This window comes from Corylus avellana, chromosome ca5 (assembly GCF_901000735.1).
Source record: "Corylus avellana chromosome ca5, CavTom2PMs-1.0".
In the NCBI taxonomy this organism is placed as follows: domain Eukaryota; kingdom Viridiplantae; phylum Streptophyta; class Magnoliopsida; order Fagales; family Betulaceae; genus Corylus; species Corylus avellana.
The window spans coordinates 15,033,009-15,056,225 of record NC_081545.1 but is presented as its reverse complement, the minus strand read 5'-3'; the positions used below and the strand labels follow the sequence as shown (position 1 = coordinate 15,056,225).

Genomic DNA, 23,217 nt, shown 5'->3' with positions numbered 1-23,217 from the left:
GGGGTTTAACAAATACAAGTTAAGGGGCCCAAATATGCAATATTCGGCACTCATAAAATACCCCCAAACTTAGATTTTGCTAGTCCCTCAGCAAAACAAAATGAAAAACATAACAGAAAATGAAATATAAGTCTACCGTCGTGGGAGAAACGATTGCATTTAGCATATTCAACAAGCCTTTTAAACCCCTAGGCATCACTAGAGGACGAGTGAAGTCTCGTGAGGGTTTAACAGCAATGATACCCACAAACATTTTTAGCACTATGTCATTGACAAACACAAATTTCCACACAAACACATGGCTCTCACATCATGAGCAAGTTTAACACAGTGAACACCACAATCAAGTCAACCACAAATCATTCAACTCAAAGATGGAATTTTGAGAGAACACTTGTTCCAAAAAGTGCAATGTGAGACTAACATACAATCATGAGACTTCAACTTTTCACAAAGTTGGGTGTACTTCCAAAGTCATAGGAATTCACTCAGATGAAAACAACCAAGGCTTAAATCAAGACATACATTTTTTTTGTAGGCTGTGCAATGCTCGGCTCCCTTAAACTTTCTAATTGACCTATGTAACGAGTATTGGGCCAGTGACTCCCAAACCAGATGGTTTTAGGGCACTAGATGTAGAAACATCCCTAAGGTAATATTACTTAAGTCAAAAAGGCTATGAAGCCAAACTAGCTATACAATTAACCAAATTGAATTTCTCATCTTTTTACGCGAACAAACAATGCCTAGTGAGGCATGAGGTCCGGTTACTCAATGAGAAGCTTCAAACTGATTTTTTTTTTTTTAATGTTTTTTTATTCAAGCCAAGGTTTCATCACACTTCATCCAATAAATCTTAAGATACACCCTAATCAAGTCAAATCTCATACCTCACAGATTCTGTGCTAGTGTGCTTGTGATGATAAACTCAAACATGTGAAGTCTCTTTACTCCAACAATGAGTCAAAAGACTCAGATTCCTAATGATATGCTGTGTTCAAGATGCTAAACAAATCAATGACATGCAAACCACGGTATAGGTGTTACTCATGCTCAATCAACAACATAGCACAATTTTTTTTTATTTTTTTTTTATTTTTTTTTTTTAAATTCAGAAACAACAAGAAAAAAACAGAAAATCTCTACCCCACCCCCAAACTAAATTGACACACTGTCCCCAATGTGTCTAGAAATACAATATTGGAATGGGTAGCACAAGCTGGGTGTAACATATGAGAACGCTCCCCCAAACATGAATAGTAGACAATTGTCCTGAAAAACAAAACAAAACAAACAAGATCGAATGACAAGGAATAAAAGGATGAGGTTTGTCTCCCACAAGCACTAAGTTTTCAGTCTTTAGCCAAACTCTCCATAATAGACGACCATGACTCCGAATAACTAGGATCCTCCAATAGTGTTCTCTCAATATCCGGACTCTCCAACTCCAAGAATGGTTTCAGCCTTTGTCCATTTACCTTAAATGTGTTACCATTCTTTGGATCCTCAATCTCAATGGCCCGATGAGAAAAAATGGACCGAATGATAAATGGGCCTGACCATCAAGATTTGAGCTTGCCTAGAAAAAGATGAAAGCGTCAATTGTAAAGGACAACTTTCTGACCAGGCTCAAAAGATCGTCTCAAAATGCTCTTGTCATGAGCGTTCTTCATCTGTGTCTTGTATGACCTTGCACAATCATATGCATCATTACTCAGCTCCTCTATTTCATTGAGTTGGAGCTTCCTTTGTGAGCCAGCATTCGTAAGATTGAAGTTCAGTTGCTTGATGGCCCAGTATGCTCTATGCTCCAACTCCACAAGAAGGTGACATGCTTTGCTATACACAAGATGATATAAAGACATGCCAATTGTGGTCTTGAAAGCTGTATGGTAAGCCCACAGCACATCATTCAATCATAAAGACCAATTTTTTCTTGAAGGATTGACATTCTTCTCCAAAATTCTCTTAATCTCGCGATTTGAAATCTCCACTTGTCCACTCATTTGTGGATGATAAGGGGTGGCAACCTTATGTGTGATGAAATACTTCTTCATCAGCTGCACAAAAATCCTATTGCAAAAATGCATGCCCCCATCACTTATGATTGCTCGAGGCATACCAAAATGAGCAAAGATAGTGTCTTTTAAAAATTGGACCACAACTCTGTGGTCATTGGTCTTGCATGCAACAACCTCCACCCATTTGGACACGTAGTCCACAACAACGAGGATATAGAGGAAACTAAGGGAGTTCGGGAAAGGTCCCATGAAATCAATGCCCCACACATCAAAAATCTAAATAATCAAAATGGGGTGGAGAGGCATCATATTTCTCCTAGAAATACTCCCAAGCTTCTAGCAATGCTCACATGCAGCACAATATGCATGAGAATCACAGAAAACGGGAGGCCAATAAAATTCACACTGCAAAATCTTTGCAGCGGTCTTCTTAGCACGAAAGTTGTAACTCCCCGATATTTGAGCTCGCAAATATCGAAGTCGTGACACTGCAACTTTAGAAAATACAATCTTACAGCGGAGTATGTATATTTCTTTCTTTTTCTATGACCTAGTAATAACTTACACAACACCATTGAGCAGACTGAAATACCTCGAGGTGATATAAAATAGAAACATGGTTTTCATTACAGCACATGTACACACTAGGTGTACCAAATATATGCCACAGACGGCACCTGAATTATTATTGTAATATTTATTAAGTTCACACACATCACTATACGTAATAAAAGCAATTAACATAAATGAGTCTTGCTCCATAGAGTAAGCATCAATCCTGCAGTAGATGGTCTATCAACCATCAAAATCAGTAAAAGGACCATCGTCCTCACTTTCTATTCCTGCATCAAGATCTATGTAAAGATGACGTTATCATATTTACATAGGCAAACAAGTGAGTAATCTATTTTCCTAGAGACAAAGACTAAAAAGACTAGTTTGAACAAGTAAGATTAAAGACTAAAATATATAATAATGAATGAGCTGTGAATGCAGTGTAATGACAGATTAGTTTGTGTTTTATGATAATCTTTCTTCAGACCTCTTGTCAAGAGCTCTCAGCCCGCTTACGTCCGTTATGTCCCCCACACTTTAGAGGTTTACCTGTTTGGTGCTAGCGACTACACCGCCCCAGCTTAGTTATATATTAGGCCTATTGGACGGTTATATACCCCCATCCACTGAGATAGCGACAGTTCCTCGTGGCAATCCACCCAGCTTCTTCTTAAGGTGGCTATCTTATCAGCCCATTTTATTAGACACATTATGCAACGGTTGTATTGCAAAATTAATATTAATAAGACAAAATAAGAATTCCTATAACAATAAAACAAAGCTAGTACTCAGTAAGTATATCCATACTTACTCTCCTTAGTGTAGTATTCTGCTCCACTTCTGCAAATAATACATCCATACAAACAATACTTAGTTCATTCTCCAATAATATCATTGTTTAAAGACCCTCATCTTTTTATATTTATTTATTATCCGTCACTTCATCTTTACTTACTCATTTTATTATATTAATCTAAGATAGTTACTTATAACTAGCTTTATGCCTGAATTCATTTTTAGTGACGAGGCTAATGGCCAGTATCACTAAATACAAATTAGTATTATAAATGATATATATAAAGCATGACTCATATTTTGGAGATGAGACCAATGGTCCGTACCTACCAAAGTATGAATCAAAATTTAAATGACAATAAAAGAAATGACTGAATGTAAATACTGAATTCATATTTCGGGGATGAGACCAAATGGTCATTACCGCCAAAAATATGAACTAAAATTTAAATGACAATAAAAGAAATGACTGAATGTAAATACTGAATTCATATTTCGGGGATGAGACCAAATGATCCTTACCGCCAAAAATATGAGCTAAAATTTAAATGATAATAAAAGAAATGACTAAATGTAAATACTGTAAAGTAAATAATATATAGATAATATTATAAGTCCTTAATTGATTTTGTCCACTAACTCATTATTATTAATTCACTCGTATCTGTTACTTTATTTTACATTATACGCTTATTGGGTCTTTAAACAATTAAATGAGAACAAGTGATACAAGCAATAAATCATGATATTTATACAAGAAACACTTACCCAATAATCCTTAGAAGTAAAACTCCACCAAATCTTCTAGGTAGCTAGTTTAGAAAAACACGTGAACACTACAAGAAAGATCTAGGTTATATGGTATTTGACTAGAACTAAGAAATAAAATGAAAGGAGGAGCAAACAATTTTACTTGTTCTAAGATTGTAAAAACTCAAGTGAAAGTGAATTTAGCTAAGGCTCTATTTATAAGAGAATGAATGGTTAGGATTTATTTTTACACATTTGATCTAAGGGTTGAGATGTATTTAACCAAAAGAATGAACCTAGTCCATATTTCATGCTCTATACCAAATAGTATTTTCGTCCAAAATGAGGGCAGTGTATCCCGATCCATTTTTCAATGTCCAAACGTACTCCGATTGACATGAAATTTTGAGAGTAGATAGAGGACTCCGAGATAAACATTTTATTTTTTTTGTTTGACTTCATCCGAGTTCGTTTGGTCTATTTTTGGCCTGTACAAAGTTTCCGATTCAACTTAGGCTTTAACTATTTGCATTCCCACTTGGCCACTTGCCTTATTAAATCATTATAATCATGATATTTCCTATAACCCTCATTACTAGAAGACTTTAAGCTTTCAACAAAGGTGGCTAACCTTGGTATCTTTCTTTAGCAGTTTTAATCTCATTTAGACAGTATGAAAATTAAGACACTGCTTTTTAGGCTAAAAATTAAAAAGCTTCAAATTAATTTATGACTTCACTAAACGCCAGTATAAATAATTTATTTACTAGATTGGGTTTAATTATGCCCATAAACATATTAGTGAAGCTAAATTTTAGAATTGAAGTGATATACAAAAGAGGTAAAAAATCAATGTAATATACCTTTTAACACTAAATAGTTATTTAATATCATTAATCCACATATCATTGCTCTAATTTATTCATTTAATCTATTTAATATTGTTTAAAAAAGAGTTTTTAAATCTAGGTCGTTACATAAGTGGCCTCCACAAGCATGATCATGACAAAAGCAAATGACATTGGATTGGTCATGTCCAGGTATAAACCTCCTAATGATCTGATCGAGACAATTCTTGAACAGATAAGGATCGTCCCAGAAAAAGTACTTCACCATGGCCAAAAACTTGGACTTATCTTGCCGTCCCCAATGCAAAGGCATTTGGCCGGTGACAAGATAGTTTACTATATCAACAAACCACGATGCAGTAGTGTGAGCAATGTGCATCAATTGCTCATCAGGGAACGTCGCAGAGATGGGGGTGGCATCTTCAGTGAAATCCATAGTCAACCTAGATAGATGATCAGCCACCACATTTTCGGAACCCTTCTTGTCCTGAATTTCTATGTCAAACTCCTAAAGTAACAAAATCCGCCGGATAAGACGAGATTTAGCTTCTTTTTTGGATAAAATATACTTCAATGCTGGTCCGAGTAGATGATGACTTTAGATCCTAACAAATAGGATTTGAACTTGTCCAGTGTCAAAACGATTGCCAACAACTCCTTCTCAGTGATAGAGTAATTGAGTTGTGCATCGTTCAAAGTCCAACTCACATAGTTGATGTTTGCCAAATATTGCATATTTGGATCCCTTAATTTACTTGTGTTAATCCTTTAGCTGTGTTATTATCTGATGTTCTGGGTTAGTTTTGTGTTTTTAGTATTTTAGAAGTTGCTGAAGGAAAGCTGGGTTTTTATGTGAAAGTTACTTTTGGAAGGAATTTGCAAATATGTCAGCACGATCGAGCGCAGATGACTACTCTCGAGCGCATGTGCGCTCGAGCCAGCACCCGAAGATCGAGCGCAGTCGCGTCCTCTTGAAAGCTAAGTGCGCACATACACATACGAGGCAAGCCCGAGTACACTCAAGCGTAGAAGGTGTGCGATCGAGCGCACTGTCTGATTTGGCAGCGAATTTAAGCCTATTTCAAATTGTAAACCCTAGTTTTAGGCTTATAAATAGAGAATTATCAGATTAGTTTAGGGAGGCTACAAATTTCAAGATTGTAGAGGAGAAAGAAGAGAGTTTAAGGTTTTCCTAGCTTTTGGATCTCAACTTTGTAATTCTTATTTGTAAGTACTCAATTTTACATTATGAATTCAATCAATCTTGTTTTGTCTTTCAATAACATGAGAGCTTAAACCCTCAACTAAGGTTGAAGATGAAGCCTCACTTATGATTAGCAACTTTGTTTCATGTATGTAATATTTCCCAATTTAATGGTTTAATTGCTCTATTGCTTTAATTCTAATCAGTTGGATTGAATAATTCTTGGATATCTTTTGTGATGATTTAAGATTATTCACTACAATAGATTGCTTGGTTTTCTTTGTTAAAGATTGGATTTCCCCTGTGATTTATTCTCTGGATACAATTGATGTTTTGATAAACATTGGATATTTTCTTGTAATTTATGGATACAGTTAATGATTTGATCAAATATTGGATTTCTTTTGTGATTTGGGTTATGAATGGATACATGGGATCTTTTGACTAATTCTTTGAAGCAATAGTAAAATAAACTAAAGATCTATATGTGAGAACTTTGGGGAATATTATAGATCATGAAATCATGTTGTTATGAATTTGTGAGTGCGGATTCCGAAACCCTAGTGCTTCGTCATAGATTTCAAACACTTTAAATTGCTCATGCTTTTGCTTTTTCATTCAAACAAAAAAATCTCTCAAAAATTGGGAACTAGATTAGGGTTTAATTAATTCAGATTTAAAATTGCTTTCAAGAATACAATTCCCCGTGGGTTCGACCTCGTACTTGCAATCCATTAACTACAATTGATTCATGCACTTACGAGTTAAATAAATTTGCACAACAAGTTTTTGGCGCCATTGCCGGGGAATTGTTCAATTTTTGAAAACAATTTATGTTTAAATTAGTTTTATTCTTCTACTAGTTATAATTAGGATTTTATTTTTCTGCAATTTGTTTTGTTTTAATCTTGTTACTAATAAAAAAAAAAAGATTTTTTTTTTGTTTTTGTTTTTGTTTTGTTTTTTTTTTTGTTTTGTTTGTGTTACAATTCTGCTGCAACCACCTTCTGCATGCCCCTGTTAATGCGATCGATCGCAACCCTGCTACGATCGAGCGCACTTGTGGCCAAGACAGCAAATCAAGTGCACCTGCTCTCATCAACTACTTCATCTCATTTGTACACTAACTCAAGTGCGATCGAGCGCACATCAGCACGATCAAGCGCACTCACAACAAAGGCAGCAATCGCAAGAGTTCAGTAGATTTTAGCCAAAATATTTTGGTCCTTTTTTGTGAGTCTTTCGTTTCTATTTAAATTAATTTATGCTTGCAATTGTGTTTAGTTAGTTTAATATAAATTAATTTAGTTCAATTCATTTCATTTTTTAGTTTGTTAGTTTGTTAAGTTGTTAGGTTGTTAGTTCCTATTTGCACGTTCGGTCATAGATCTTTAAATCTGGAGTTAAACAATTTTGATCCCGAAATTGAAAGAACGGCGAGAGAGAATCTAAGACAGCCACCAAACTCACCCACCAATTCTCAAAGTTCCGAGTCTGATTTGGAAAAGTCTGTTAAGATGGGAGAACGAAATCAACCTAGATCCCTTAGGGAGCTATTCGTACCCAATATTTGTCAATTGTACTGAATACCTCTCAATGTGAGGGTTTCTCATATTATATAGGAATTGTCTAGCTAATTACAGGCTGTATCTCAGCGATTACCATAACTAGAAAAGACTAATTATGGCTAAATATATATATCATATCTGACTGACATCCCCCCTCAAATTGATGTTGGTCGATCAAGAAGCATCAATTTGCCCACAAGGAACTGATGACGCGGTCGTGTCATTGCCTTTGTGAATACATCAGCTATCTGGAGATCAGTGGAAACATGAGGAAGAGAGATAACACGAGTGTCCAAGGCTTCCCGAATAGAATGACAGTCTACCTCAATATGCTTCGTACGTTCATGGTAAATAGGATTAGCAGCTATTTGAATGGCACTAGTATTATCTGCATGGAGAGGAGTAGAATCAGATTGAGAAAAACCAAGCTTAGCTAGAAGCCCACGAAGCCAGACAATCTCAGAACAAGCAGCAGACATTGCCCGGTATTCGGATTCAGTAGATGATTTAGAAACACGAGCCTGTTTCTTACTCTTCCAAGAAATCAAAGAATCACCAAGAAACATACACCAACCCGTGACAGACCGCCGAGTATCAGGACATCTGGCCCAATCTGCATCACTATAAGCAACAAGGCGAAGAGGAGAGCCGGTTGGAAAGAACAACCCACAGCTAGGTGACCCCCTAAGATAGAGAATGATACAGCAAACCGCAGCTAAATGAAGATGGCGTGGAGTTTGCATAAATTGGCTAACCTGCTGGACAGCGAAGGAAATATCAGGCCGAGTAATAGTCAAATAGTTCAAGCTGCCTACCAACTATCGGAACACAGTAGGATCAGAAAGAAGATCACCTTCCTCATTACGATATTTAACACTAAGCTCCATAGGAGTATCCACCGAAGAAGAATCCTAAAGACCAGCCAGGCGAATCAAGTCCTGGGTATATTTGTGTTGATTCAAGAATATACCTGAAGAATCGGTATGCACCTCCAACCCCAAAAAATACGTAAGAGGACCAAGGTCTTTCATATGAAAAGAAGCCTGAAGATTCTACTTGAGATGGCCAATCAAACTAGAGTCAGTGCCAGTAATGACAACATCATCCACATACACAAGTAAAAGAACGAGACCAGTCGGAGTCTTGCAAAGAAACAAAGAGGAGTCATATTGGCTTTGGACAAAGGAGAAGCGAAGCAGCGTAGACCTGAATTTTTCAAACCATGCCCGGGGAGCCTGTTTTAAGCCTTAGAGAGACCGCTTTAACTTACACACAGCTGTAGATGGAGAAGAAAACAAACCCGAAGGAGGAGTCATGTAAATATCCTCTTTGAGATCACCATGAAGAAAAGCATTTTTGACGTCCATCTGGTGAAGCGGCCAGCCTTTGGAGGCGGCAATAGAAATAACCGTACGCACTGTGGTCATCTTCGCTACCGGAGCAAATATCTCATCATAGTCCACCCCATATTCTTGTCTGTTCCCAAGAGCAACTAATCGTGCCTTATACCGATCAAGAGTCCCATCAGAGCGGAGCTTAATCGAGTAAACCCATCTACAACCGATGGCTTTAACATTAGAAGGACAAGGAACCACCTCCCATGTCTGATTGTCCTGGAGAGCCTGAAGTTCCTCATCCATCGCTTTTCGCCAACATTCATGTTTAACGGCCTCGGCAAAACATGTAGGGATGGAAATAGAAGACAAAGTAGCATTAAATGAAGTGTGAGAAAAACCAAACCGATCAGGAGGACGTGATACTCGGGCAGATCGTCGAGGACCAGGCTCAGGTGGCATGGGAGAACTGATCAAACCTGTCTCGGATGACAAATCAATCTCCGGAGAAGTTGTTAGAACAGGTTCGGTTGAAGGGTCAGTCTCGGAAAGGGGCAAAGTTGGTAGACGTCGAGTATACACAATTCCAGGTTTGAATCGTTTAGGGAGAGGAGTCAATTCATCAAAACACGGTAGAATACTAATTTCAGGCAATGACTCAACATGTGTAGAAAAGAAACATTGATTCTCAAAGAAAACAACATTACGAGATATACGAAATTTGTTAGAACAAGAATCATAGCAAACATAACCCTTGTGTGAAATACTATAACCCATAAATGCACATTTAACAGACTGAGCAGAGAGTTTGTGACGTTCATGAGAAGGTAAATGAACAAAACAAACACATCCAAAAGTATGCAGATTAAGATAGCTAGGATGCTGATGATACAAACGATAGTAAGGAGAATCAAAATTCAAGACCTGAGAGGGTAGTCTATTAATTAAGTAAACTGCAGTAGATAATGCCTCAACCCAAAATTTACATGGAATGGATGACTCAAGCAATAAGGTGCGAACAACGTCCAAGTGATGTCTGTTCTTTCATTCCGCCACCCCATTTTGCTGAGGAGTATAAGGACAAGAGCACTGAGAGACAATTCCTTTGTGTTGTAAGAAATCATGAAATTCGTGGGACATGTATTCTCCACTAGAATCAGACCTCAAAATCTTAATACCTATAGAAAAGTGATTCTCAATATATGCTACAAAGGTCTTAAAAACAGACAAGACCTCAGATTTAGCCCGAAGAAAATAGACCCAAGTATAACGACAGAAATCATCTATGAATGTCACAAAATATTTATATCGAGCATGAGAAATGACAGGAGAAATGCCCCATACATCACTATGCACAATATCAAAGCATTTTGTAGCACGACTACCATGAGAAGAAAAGGAAAGTGTCTTACTCTTACCAAGTTTGCAAACAGAATAGTCAAATGACAAATTTTTAGAAACTCGTTCTTCATTGCCTAACAAACTAGAATTTAACATATAAGACAAAATAACATAGTTTGGATGACCCAAACGTTTGTGCCATACTTCGTTTGGAGTGTTAACTGTCATACAAGCCAAAGATAAACAACTAGGAATTGAAAAGTGCAGTGGAAATAGTCTGCCAACTTTAGGCCCCTTCGCGAGTATCTTCCCCGACACCTGATCCTGCACAAGACAACCATCATGAGAGAAATGGACATCACAGTTTTTCTCAACTAACTAGCCAACTGAAATAAGATTATTAGAAAGTCTAAGAGACACATAAATATCTCGGAATGAAGGATTGATATCTCCTACTTCATTAATAGTTAAATGACTCCCATTAGCTACTTGAATATGAGATGAACCAAGATATGGATGAACATTGCAAAGAGTATCAGATGATCTGCTCATGGATGCAGCAGAATCAATAAGCCAAGACTTATACGGAGTAGTACCATTACCTTGGAGCCCTAAGGCGGAAAAGGCTGACATAATCATCTGCTGGACCATTTCAGGAGTAAGAACAGATGATCCGGCCGCAGAAGAAGACACTGAGGACATCACTAGAGCGGAAGAGGTGTTCACTGCAGCTTGATAGGCGGTAGCTTGGCGGTTCTGAGGCCGAATGGGACATTCTTTGATAAAGTGGCCCTGTTTCTTATAGTAATTACAAGATTTCTTTGCACAATTGGCGGCAATATGACCATACTCCTTGCAGTTGAAACACTGGACCTTGCGCATATCCTTACCCTTCCCTTTCCCATAGGCAGCATAGGCTACTGGATTCGGGTTGGAATCTTGCTGGAATGTAGCCTGTGTGAGAAGACGCTGCTCCTCGCGAAGTAACTCTCCAAAACAAACATCCAAAGATGGAGAAGGATCCCGATTCATTAAATTTGAGCGAATAACCTCAAATTCAGAGCGCAATTTCATCAGGAATTGATCTCTCTTGCATTGCTCATGAACCGCCTGAACAGTAGAGAGAGATGCAGCAGGTACCTTCACATAAACCATATTAGAAAATTCTCCCCACAAATTTTGAAAACCAGAAAAATACTCCGGAATGGAGAGAATGCCTTGAGCGTAACTAGCAATCTCATATTCTAGCTGAAAATGGCGTGCGGTATTGTCCTGATGATAAACTTTCAACAAATACTCCCACATAGTCTTCGCAGTCTTATAGGGCCTCAGATTGAGCACAATAAGAGGATCAACAGACCCTAAGATCCAAGACATCACACGTGCATCCTTAACCTTCCACTTAGCCAACTCCTTAGTTTCCGTAGGAGCTGGATCACTACCGTCAATATGGCCCCACAACTCTTTTCCCGTAACAAATAATTGAAACTAGAATTCCCAAGCAGAATAATTTTTTCTAGTAAATTGAACCCCAAAAGCCTCACTAGAAGACATGATGAAAAAAGAAAATTAGAAATTAAAACACTTGATAAAGGAGTAACAGGTCCACCAGATCTGTTGGACAGCAAGCCCAAGTCCACACAAGTCAAACACCAATCAGCAACCCCAAACAGCAACAATGCCCAAGCCCAGCAAGCCCAAAGTTACCAGCAACTCAGCAAGTCCAAGCCCAGCAAACAACAATCAGCAACCCCAAACAGCAAGTCCAAACTAGCCAGCCTAGCAAGTCCAAGCCCAACAAAGCCCAAGCCCAAAAAACACAATTTTAGCAACCCAAACTAAACATCAACCCAAACCAACAGCACCACAAACAGAAAACACGACAGCCCAAATCGCACAATTTCAGCAACCTAATTCGCCGATAGCCCAACTCGCCGAAAACACCACGCCGATAACACCACAGATTGCCGAAAGACCACGTCTGCACAGAATCTGCTAACAACCACCACAGATCACCAGGAACCCTCCAAGACTGCATAGAACCTGCCGACAGCCGCCAAGGATTCTCCACAATCCAAGAAACTGCTGAATAGCAGTTTAGAACCCACTAGAATGATCGACAACTCCCCTGAAGTTATCGACCGCCACAAAAAACAACAACCCAGTCCCACCCCAAGCTTGACAATTCCTACGCCCCTCAACAGGTAACTGAAAACAACCCTAATTTAGATGATGGCTCTGATACCATGTCAATTGTACTGAATACCTCTCAATGTGAGGGTTTCTCATATTATATAGGAATTGTCTAGCTAATTACAGGTTGTATCTCAGCGATTACAACAATCTAGGAGAACAAATAAGGCAACTAAAATCTACCTATTAATTACAAGATACTATAGCTATAATACAAAAATATACCATAACTAGAAAGATTAATTATGGCTAAAGATATATATCATATCTGACTGACAATATTACCAACACACCGTCGTGTATAGTGTTGCCTGCTACTCGCTTCGAGCTGAAGCCGAGTACGATAAGTCACCTTCCTACATTTAGAGGATTTGAGAATGAGGATCCGGATTTTCATGTGAGGATTTTTTTGGAAATTTGCAAAATTGTTAATACGCAAAATGCCCTTGCAGAAGCGGTGCGTCTTCGATTATTTCCTCTGTCCCTACATGATAGGGCGAAATCCTGGCTACTCAACAATAGACCTGGATCTATCACTTCTTGGGATATCCTACAAAGCAAATTTTACCACAAGTTCTTCCCAATTTCCAAAATCAATAACCTCCGTCTACAAATCACCAATTTCAAATAGAAAGAAGGGGAAAGATTCACTGGTAGCTAGGAGAAGTTTAAAGAGCTTACTATAAAATGCCCACCCCACGGGTTTGAGAATGAGGTGCTTGTTCAAATTTTCTACAGGGGACTAACACCAAGTGAGCGAAACTCGCTTGAGACTATGAATGGCAGGGAATTTTTAAGTCTTTCTGGGGATGAAGCCTATAAAACATTGGATGAAATGGTTGAACGAGGACAACAATGGGATTTTCAAAATAGTCAAGATAGTTGGGACAGACAACGACCCGCTCCCAAGATAGGAGGCATCTATGAGGTGAGGAACGATGCTAAATTAAGAGAGGAATTGAAGGTTCTTAGGCATCAGTTTGATACTATGGTCTTAAACAAACCAGTGAATGCAGCAGATACTTACCAAGTTGATTCATGCGGGTTATGTGATAGTCAAACGCACTTCACTCAAAACTGTCCAACTCTATCAATAGAGTACCCAACTAAGCATGTAAATGCCTTCAATGAGTATAGGAAACCCACAACTGGACCATTTTCTGAAACTTACAATCCAGGGTGGTGGAATCACCCCAATTTTTCTTGGAAGCAGAATCAGCCATTGAACCAAGGAGGTACCTCCACTCAAACTCAGAATCAGTACCGGCCATCTCACCAAGCTCAACCACCTATTCATCAGTCCACCACTCAAGTGCCACAGCCTGCACCACAATCATCACTCGAAGACATGATGAAAACATAAATAGAAGAGCTCAAGAATTCCAAGTCCCAAGCTATACAAGAGCTCAAGAATTCCAGCTCCCAAGCTATACAAGAGCTAAAAGGTTTTACCAATCAAGCTGTACAGGAACTGAGGAATTCCAACATGGCTAATGGCAGAGACATACAAGAACTTAAGCAGGCCATGATCAAGGTAGAAGGACAAGTTGGCCAAATAGCAAATCAAGAGGGAGAAAGAGAAAGAGGGAAGTTCCCTAGTCAACCTATGCCTAACCCAAAAGGGCAATATGTGATTGGAAGTTCCTCTGCCTCTACGCATGGTCAAGAGCATGTACAAGCCATCACCACTTTGAGGTTAGGCAAACAAGTGGATAATCAAGTGGTCATGCCTGAAGAAGCCACTGAGGCTGCAGAGGAGAAGGAAAACCAGGACAAGCTTGCGGAAGACACAGGACCAGACATTGCCATTCCAATTGTTGAGGACCTTTCCAGAAAGTATATACCCAAAGCTCCGTATCCAGAAAGATTGATAGTGCCAAAGAAAAGCTCGATGTTTGATGATATTTTGGAAGTGTTCAAGCAAGTGCAGATAAACATTCCCTTCCTAGATGCCATCCAACAAGTGCCTTCTTATGCCAATTTTCTAAAGGATTTGGTCACCATCAAGAGGAAGACGAATGTCCCCAAGAAAGCTTTCTTGACTAAGCAGGTCAGCCCTACCTCGCAATACAAGATGCCTGCAAAGTATAAGGACCCTGGATGTCCTACCATTGCTTGCAAGATTGGTAATAATCGAGTTGAAAAAGCTCTGTTGGATTTGGGGGCCAGTGTAAATCTACCACCATATTCAGTATATGTTCAGCTGGGATTGGGAGAGTCGAAATCCACTTCAATTACACTTCAGTTAGCTAACAGATCTGTTAAGGTTCCAAGGGGAATTATTGAAGATGTGCTGATCAAAGTTGATAAGTTCTACTACCCTGTGGACTTCATCATCTTAGATACAGAGACAGATAATGCAAAAATTCAAGTTCCAATCATATTAGGGCATCCTTTTTTAGCTACGGCTAATGTCCTAATCAACTGTAGAACTGGAGTCATGAAGATATCATTTGGAAACATGACAGTTGAGCTGAACATCTTTGATATCAGTAGGCAACCATTTGAGTATGAGGAGGTAAGAAGCACATGCTTAATTGAGGAGATAGTAGAGAAAACTATCAATGAACCAGATATTGAAGAACCCTTGGGAGAATGCCTGATTGCACTGAGAAGTGACATGGAACTGGGCACACTATTGGATCAAGCTGATGCCTTGTTAGACTGAACTCCTGAGATAGAAAAAGAGATTGTAGAAATTACTTTGACATCATCCCCTGATCCATCTTCATTAGCAGCTGAACCTGTCAAGTGGGAATTGAAGCCTCTACCAAACACCCTAAAGTACAAGTATCTAGATCCTACAGAATCTCTGCCAGTGATCATTGCTGCCGACCTGGATAGTGATCAGGAACAGAAGCTACTAGAAGTTTTGAGAGAGCATAAAGAAGCAATCGGGTGGTCACTAGAAGATATCAAAGGAATCAACCCTACAGTAGTGATGCATAAGATTCATTTGGACGAAAATGCTAAAACTTCTCGCGAGCCACAAAGACGGTTGAATCCGGCCATGCAAGAGGTAGTTCGAGCGAAGGTAATTAAACTTCTGGATGCGGGAATCATATACCCAATCTCTGACAACAAATGGCTGAGTCCCATTCATGTGGTGCCGAAGAAGTCAGGGATTATAGCTATTAAGAACAAGGAAAATGAGTTGGTCCCCACTCGTGTGTAGTCAGGATGGAGAGTGTGCATTGACTACAGGAAGATAAATGCCGTGACAAGAAAAGACCATTTTCCTCTACCTTTCATCGATCAGATGTTGGAGAGATTGGCTGACCATGAGTACTATTGTTTTCTTGATGGCTACTCCGGCTACAACCAAATTCCACTGGACCCCGAAGATCTAGAGAAGACTACTTTCACTTGTCCTTTCGGTATGTTTGCCTATCGCCGTATGCCATTTGGATTATGTAATGCACCCGCCACTTTTCAGTGGTGCATGATCAGCATCTTTTTAGATATGGTTGAACGTCCTGGAGATCCTCATGGATGACTTCTCAGTCTTCGGTTCATCATTTGGGGAGTGTGAACATCATCTTATATTGGTGCTGATACGGTGTAAGGAGAAGAATCTGGTTCTGAATTGGGAAAAATGCCACTTTATGGTGAAACAACGAATTGTTTTGGGGCATGTAATTTCCCACAAAGGTATCGAGGTTGACAGAGCTAAGGTTGATCTGATCTCTAACCTTCCACCCCCGCGGACTGTTAAGAAGATTCGATCGTTTCTGGGACATGCTAGGTTCTACAGAAGATTCATCAAGGACTTCAGCAAGATAGCAAGACATCTATGTAATCTACTGGCAAAAGATGTTCCTTTTGATTTCAATGAAAAGTGCCAGACAGCCTTTGAGATTTTGAAAGAGACCTTAACTTCTACACCAATCATTCAGCCACCTAATTGGGGGGTTCCGTTGGAGATAAATGTGTGATGCCTCCGATTATGCCGTGGAGGCCGTTTTTGGTCAGCGAGTAGAGAAGATTCCGCATGTCATATACTATGCCAGCAAGACTCTAAATGACACACAACTCAACTACTCCACCACTGAAAAAGAGTTGTTGGCTGTAGTGTTTGCTTTGGATAAGTTTAGATCTTACTTGCTAGGGTCTAAAGTCTTAGTCTACTCGGATCATGCTGCAATAATATATCTTTTGTCAAAGAAAGATGCTAAATCTCGTCTCATCCGGTGGATTTTGTTGCTGCAAGAGTTTGATATTGAAATTCGGAACAGGAAGGGTTCCACGAATGTGGGTGCTGACCGTCTATCCAGGCTGGTTGTGGACTTCAATGAAAATGCTGTGCCAATGGCTGAGACGTTCCCTGATGAACAACTTATGTGCATCTTTCAAACTCCTGCACCATGGTTCGCAGACATAGTGAATTACTTTGTCACTACCCAGATGCCATCACATTGGACTAGGCAAGACAGATTAAAATTATTGGCTGAGGCGAAGTACTTCTTTTAGGATGATCCTTACCTATTCAAATACTGCCCAGATCAGATTATAAGGAGATGCATTCCTGAAAATGACCAGCAAAATGTCCTATCTTTTTGCCATGATCATGCATGTGGAGGCCACTTCAGCTCTAAAAGGACCGCGATGAAGATTCTTCAAAGTGGATTCTATTGGTCCTCCATTTTTCATGATGCCCATGCCTACTGTTCAGCCTGTGATAGATGCCAGAAGTTGGAGAGCATTGGAAGAAGGAATATGATGCCGTTAAACCCGATCCTTATTGTGGAGCTGTTTGATCTTTGGGGCATCGATTTCATGGGGCGCTTCCATAGTTCTTATGGGTATCTTTTCATCCTTGTGGCAGTGGATTATGTTTCCAAATGGGTGGAGGCCATTGCCTGCAACACTAATGATCACAGACTCGTGTTGCAATTTTTGAAGGAAAATGTGTTCGCATGTTTTGGGACACCATGTGCCATCATCAGTGATGGGGGGAAGTATTTCTGCAACCGATATTTTGAGCAAGTCATGAAGAAGTATGGTATTACTCATAAAGTTGCAACTCCCTACCATCCCCAGACAAGTGGGTAAGTTGAGATATCAAACAAAGAAATCAAGAGGATATTAGAAAAGACGGTGAACCCGACGAGGAAGGACTAGTCTCTTCGTCTCAATGACGCTCTGTGGGCATACCAGACTGCATTCAAGACTCCATTTGGCATGTCTCCCTACCGACTAGTGTATGGCAAGGGTTGTCACCTCCCTGTGGAATTGGAGCACCGAGCATATTGGGCTATAAAGCAGCTGAATTTTAGTCTCACCAAGGCTGGTGATCAAAGGAAACTACAGCTAGATGAATTAGAAGAATTGAGGAATGATGCCTACGATTGTGCCAAGCTATACAAAGCTCAGATGAAGAAGATTCATGACCAAAACATTTTGAGAAGATCATTTGAAGTTGGTTAGAAAGTCCTCCTTTACAACTCACGTCTCAATCTGTTTCCAGGAAAGCTCAAATCCCGATGGACTGGACCATTCATAGTAAGTGCAGTTTCTACTCATGGAGCCATCGAGATCGAGGATCCTAAGAATGGAAGTACTCTCAAGGTCAATGGTCAGCGGTTGAAGCCGTTTTTGGAACTGGAAATTTCGGAGAGTGAGGAATTGCCTTTGGAAGATCCTACATCGTCTACTTAATCATCAGCGGTGAAAAGTCTGGTTGAAGACTGTAAACTTAGCGCTTATGGGAGGCATTCCTTTTTCTTTGGTATTTTTAGTCATATTTGTTTGTTTCGTTTATGTTCATTTTTGTTTTATTTTTTTGTTTTTCAGGACGAGTGTTGCCATGAGTAAGTTTGGGGGTCATCTTTTTGCTCACTCTGGTGCCTTATACCTGTTGGTATTGTATTTCTGCCTACATTGAGGACAATGTGTGATTCAATTTTGGGGGTATGAAAAAACATTTTGTCTGTTTATTTTTGTGCTTATTTGTTTATTTTAATTTAAAAAATAATAATAATAAATAAATAAATAAAATAAAATTGTTGTGTTTTTTTTGTTGTTTTGTTTGTGTTACAGTTCTGCCGCAACCACCTTCCACATGCCCCTGTTAGTGCGATCGATCATAGCCCTACTATGATCAAGCGCACTTGTGGCCAAGACAGCAAGTCAAGCGCACTTGCGCTCGTCAACTGCCGTATCTTCATTCGTACACTAACTCGAGTGCGATCGAGCGCACATTAGCACGATCGAGCGCACTCACAGCAAAGGCAACAACTACAACAGTTCAGTAGATTTGAGCCAAAATATTTTGGTCCTTTTCGTGAGTTTTTAGTTTTCGTTTAAATTAATTTTTGCTTGCAATTGTGTTTAGTTAGTTTAATATAATTTAATTTAGTTCAATTCATTTCACTTTTTAGTTTGTTAGTTTGTTAGGTTGTTAGGTTGTTAGTTCCTATTTGCATGTTCGGTCGTAGATCTTTAAATCTGGAGTTAAACAATTTTGATCCCAACTTTGTGATTCTTATTTGTAAGTACTCAATTTTACATTATGAATTCAATCTATCTTGTTTGTCTTTCAATAACATGAGAGGCTAAACCTTCAACTAAGGTCGAAGATAAAGCCTCACTTATGATTAGCTACTTTGTTTCATGTATGTAATAGTTCCCAATTTAATGGTTTAATTGCTCAATTGTTTTACTTCTAATCAATTGGATTGAATAATTCTTGGATATCTTTTGTGATTCAAAGATACACTTGATGATTTAAGATCATTCCATACAATTGATTGCTTGGTTTTCTTTGTTAAAAATTGGATTTCTCCTATGATTTATTCTCTGGATACAATTGATGTTTTGATAAAGATTGGATATTTTCTTGTGATTTACAGATACAGTTAATGATTTGATCGAATATTGGATTTCTTTTGTGGTTTGGGTTATGAATGGATACATGGGATCTTTTGATTAATTCTTTGAAGCAATAGTAAAACACACTTAAGATTTATATGTGAGAACTTTGGAGAATATTATAGATCATGAAATTATGTTGTTATGAATTTGTGAGTGCGGATTCCGAAACCTTAGTGCTTCATCATAAGATTTCAATCACTTTAAATTTCTCATGCTTTTGCTTTTTCATTCAAACAAAAAAATCTCTCGAAAATTGGGAACTAGATTAGGGTTTAATTAATTTAAATTTAAAATTGCTTTCAAGAATACAATTCCCTGTGGGTTCGACCTCTCACTTGCAATCCATTAACTAGAATTGATTCGTGCACTTGCGAGTTAAATAAATTTGCACAACAATAATAAATGACATGGTGGAGTCTATCAATATGCTACCCGAAAACAACTCCAACGGCATAGTTGAAGCGTCAGAATCTTCTTCAGAGCCCCGAATTCTTGCTTACAATCCTCATCAAATATGAATGGGGTCTCTTTCACCAACAATTTGCACAAGGGCCTGGTGATCTTGCTAAAGTCCTGGATGAATCGCCTGTAAAATATTGCATGGCCCAGAAAAGAATGAACCTCCTTCACCGTACATTGGGGTGGAAGGTTGGAGATCAAATCCACCTTCGCTTTGTCAACCTCAATCCCATGATGAGAGATGACACGCCCTAGAACAATGCCTTGCTTCACCATGAAATGGCATTTCTCCCAATTAAGCACCAGGTTCTTCTCCTTGCACCGCACTAAAACCAAAGTGAGGCGGTGCAAACACTCCTCAAATGATGAACTGAAGACAATGAAGTCGTCCATGAAAATCTCCAAGAAACGCTCTACCATATCACAAAAAATACCGATCATGCACCGCTGAAAACTAGTGGGTGCATTGCATAACCCAAAGGGCATGCAACGGTAGGCGAACGCCCCAAAAGGATAGGTAAACATCCTCTTCTCCTGATTTTTAGGGTCCATAGGAACCTAGTTATATCCAAAATAACCATCCAAGAAGCAATAGTACTCATGCCCAGCCAAGCGCTCCACCATCTGATCAATAAATGGAAGTAGAAAATGATCCTTCCTAGTGGCAGTATTCAACTTGTGATAGTCCATACACACTCTCCATCCTGACTAAACACGAGTTGGCACCAACTCTTCATCCATGTTCTTTACTATTGTCAATCCAGCCCGTTTTGGCACGACATAAATCAGGCTCAACCACTTGCTATCATAAATAGGGTATATAATACCTACATCCCGCAGCTGGATCACTTCAGCTCTCATGACTTCCTGCATAGTTGGGTTGAGCCTTCTCAGTGGCTCCCTCAATGGCTTGGCATTCCCTAAATGTATCTTGTGCATTACCACTGAGGGGCCGATCCCCTTGATTTCCTCAATAGTCTAGCCGAAAGCATCCTTGTACTCTCTTAAAACATCCAATAATTTCTCCTCTTGAGCATCAACCAAATTGGAAGCTATAATCATATGCAAAGAATATGCTGGACCTAGCAACTTATACTTAAGATTGTCCGGTAGAGGCTTAGGTTCCTTCTTAGGAGGCTTAGGTACTGTTGTCTCCTCCTTCTCACTGCTTACTACAGGAGCAGTCTCCGAAATCGCATCTGCCTGCTCAAGTAACTTGTCCAAATCCAAATCATCTCCAAACTAAGCAAGGCATGCCTCCAGGGGGTTGTCTATGCTTAATTCTTCAATAGTCTCCTCCATGATCTCCTCTATCAAGCATACATGTCTCACTTCATCATATTCCAGTGGTTGCTTGCTGATATCAAAAATATTTAGCTCCACTGTCATATTTCTAAAGGAAATCTTCATTACCCCCATCCTACAATTAATCACGGAGTTAGCCGTAGCTAAGAATGAACGCCCTAGGATTACCGGTATTTGAATCCCCACATTCTGAACTGGCTTTGTGTCTAGCACAATAAAATCCACGAGGAAATAAAACTTATCTACCTTGATCAAAATGTCCTCAATTATTCCCCGTGGCACCTTCACTGACATGTCAGCCGATTAGAGTGTCATCGATGAGGGCTTCAATTCCCCTATGCGACTGACTCCTATCATGCAAGAAATAGTAGGACGCCCAGGGTCCTTGTACTTGATGGGCAACTTGCATTGCAGGATTGAGCTAACCTACTTGGTCAGGAATGCCTTCTTTGAGACTTGGCATATGACGTCACTTGCTAGATGGTGTCCAAAAATGGGATATTGATTTGGACTTGCTTGAACACCTCCAGAATGTCCTCAAACTTCCCTCCTTTCTTAGGAGCTCGCAACCTTTCAGGGTAAGGCGCTTTATGCACAAATGACCTAGGAGGATCCTCAACAGCTGGTGTGGCTTTAGATGGCTTAGCATCTCTCTTCTCCTTGTTGCCACTTTCTTACCCTTGTGGCACAGCCGGGTTCTCTTCAGGCAGAACCACTTGATTGTCCACTTGCCTCCCTGACCTCAGTGTGACAATCGATTGCACCTGCTCTTGCCTGTGCGTAGGTTCTGAAGAACTTCCAACCGCATACTGTCCCTTCGGGTTGGGCAGGGGCTGACTAGGGAACTTTCTCTTCTCTTTTTCACCCAAGTGACTTGTGATTTGACCCATCTGACACTCCAGCTTGGCAATCACTTGGGTGTTTACCATTGTCGCGCTCCTCACTTCACTGATGGATTGGCCGGTCATCTTCATGAAGTCCTTTAGAGTTTCCTCCAACGACTGCAAAACTGATGCTGGCTAGACTGAGCGACCATGAGTTGGAACCAGTGGAAGAAATCAAGGAGGGTATTGATTGTGAGCATGATGAGGGGCTCCTCCCTGATTCACCGGTTGGTTCTACTTCCATGAGAAATTAGGGTGGTTCTGCCACCCTAGATTGTATGTCTCAGAGTATGGTCCATTTGACTACTTCTGATAGTCATTGAAAGCGTTCACTTGTTCCATAGGATACTCGACAAAAGCCGGCATAGATGGACAATTCTGTGCTAAGTGCATAGGACTAGCACAGATGGAACAACTATCAACATTGAAAGTGTTGGCAGTATTGATGGACTAGCCCACAACGAGAGCGTTGACCTTCTTGGTGATGGCATCTATCTTTATCCTCAAATCAGTGTCCTCCTTAATCTCATAGATGCCTCCTTTCTTCGGAGCACAAGTGGACCCGTCCCAACAACTCGAAAAATCCCACTACTATGAGTTGTCGGACAACTTGTCCAGTGCCTTATACGCTTCATCCCCCGTCAGACTTAAAAATACCCCTCGTTCATAGACTCGATCATGCTATGGCTGGATTGAGTCAATCCTTGGTAGAAGAACGGAACGAGGCTCCACTTCTCATATCTATGAGGAGGGCACTTTATCAGCAGATCCTTAAAACGCTCCCAACTTTCATAAAATTTCTCATCTTCTTCCTGAGTGAAAGAGCTAATCTCCTTACGGCTCTCATTCACTTTTGACATCGGGAAAAACTTGTTGTAAAACTTGCTTAACCAGATTTCCCATGATGTAATTGATCCGGGCGTGTTGGAGTCCAACCATGCCTTGGCTTTATCGTGCAGTGAGAAAGGGAAGAGTCTAAGGTGGACAGACTCTTCAGAAAAATTGTAAAATTTGAAAGTGGCACAAATGTCCTTGAATTTCTTTACATTACTGTAAGGATTTTCAAGTTCCAAGCCATGGAATGAGG

General features: G+C 39.6%; 2 non-coding genes across 2 annotated transcripts; one reads left to right on the top strand and one right to left on the bottom strand.

The window, feature by feature from the left end:
* Window positions 1-13,207: 13,207 nt before the first annotated feature.
* On the bottom strand, window positions 13,208-13,314 carry LOC132183483 (small nucleolar RNA R71). Its single transcript, XR_009440447.1, has one exon. It is a non-coding gene; the product is annotated as a small nucleolar RNA R71 (small nucleolar RNA).
* Window positions 13,315-22,869: 9,555 nt separating this feature from the next.
* On the top strand, window positions 22,870-22,972 carry LOC132183481 (small nucleolar RNA R71). The gene has a single exon (XR_009440445.1). It is a non-coding gene; the product is annotated as a small nucleolar RNA R71 (small nucleolar RNA).
* Window positions 22,973-23,217: the final 245 nt, after the last annotated feature.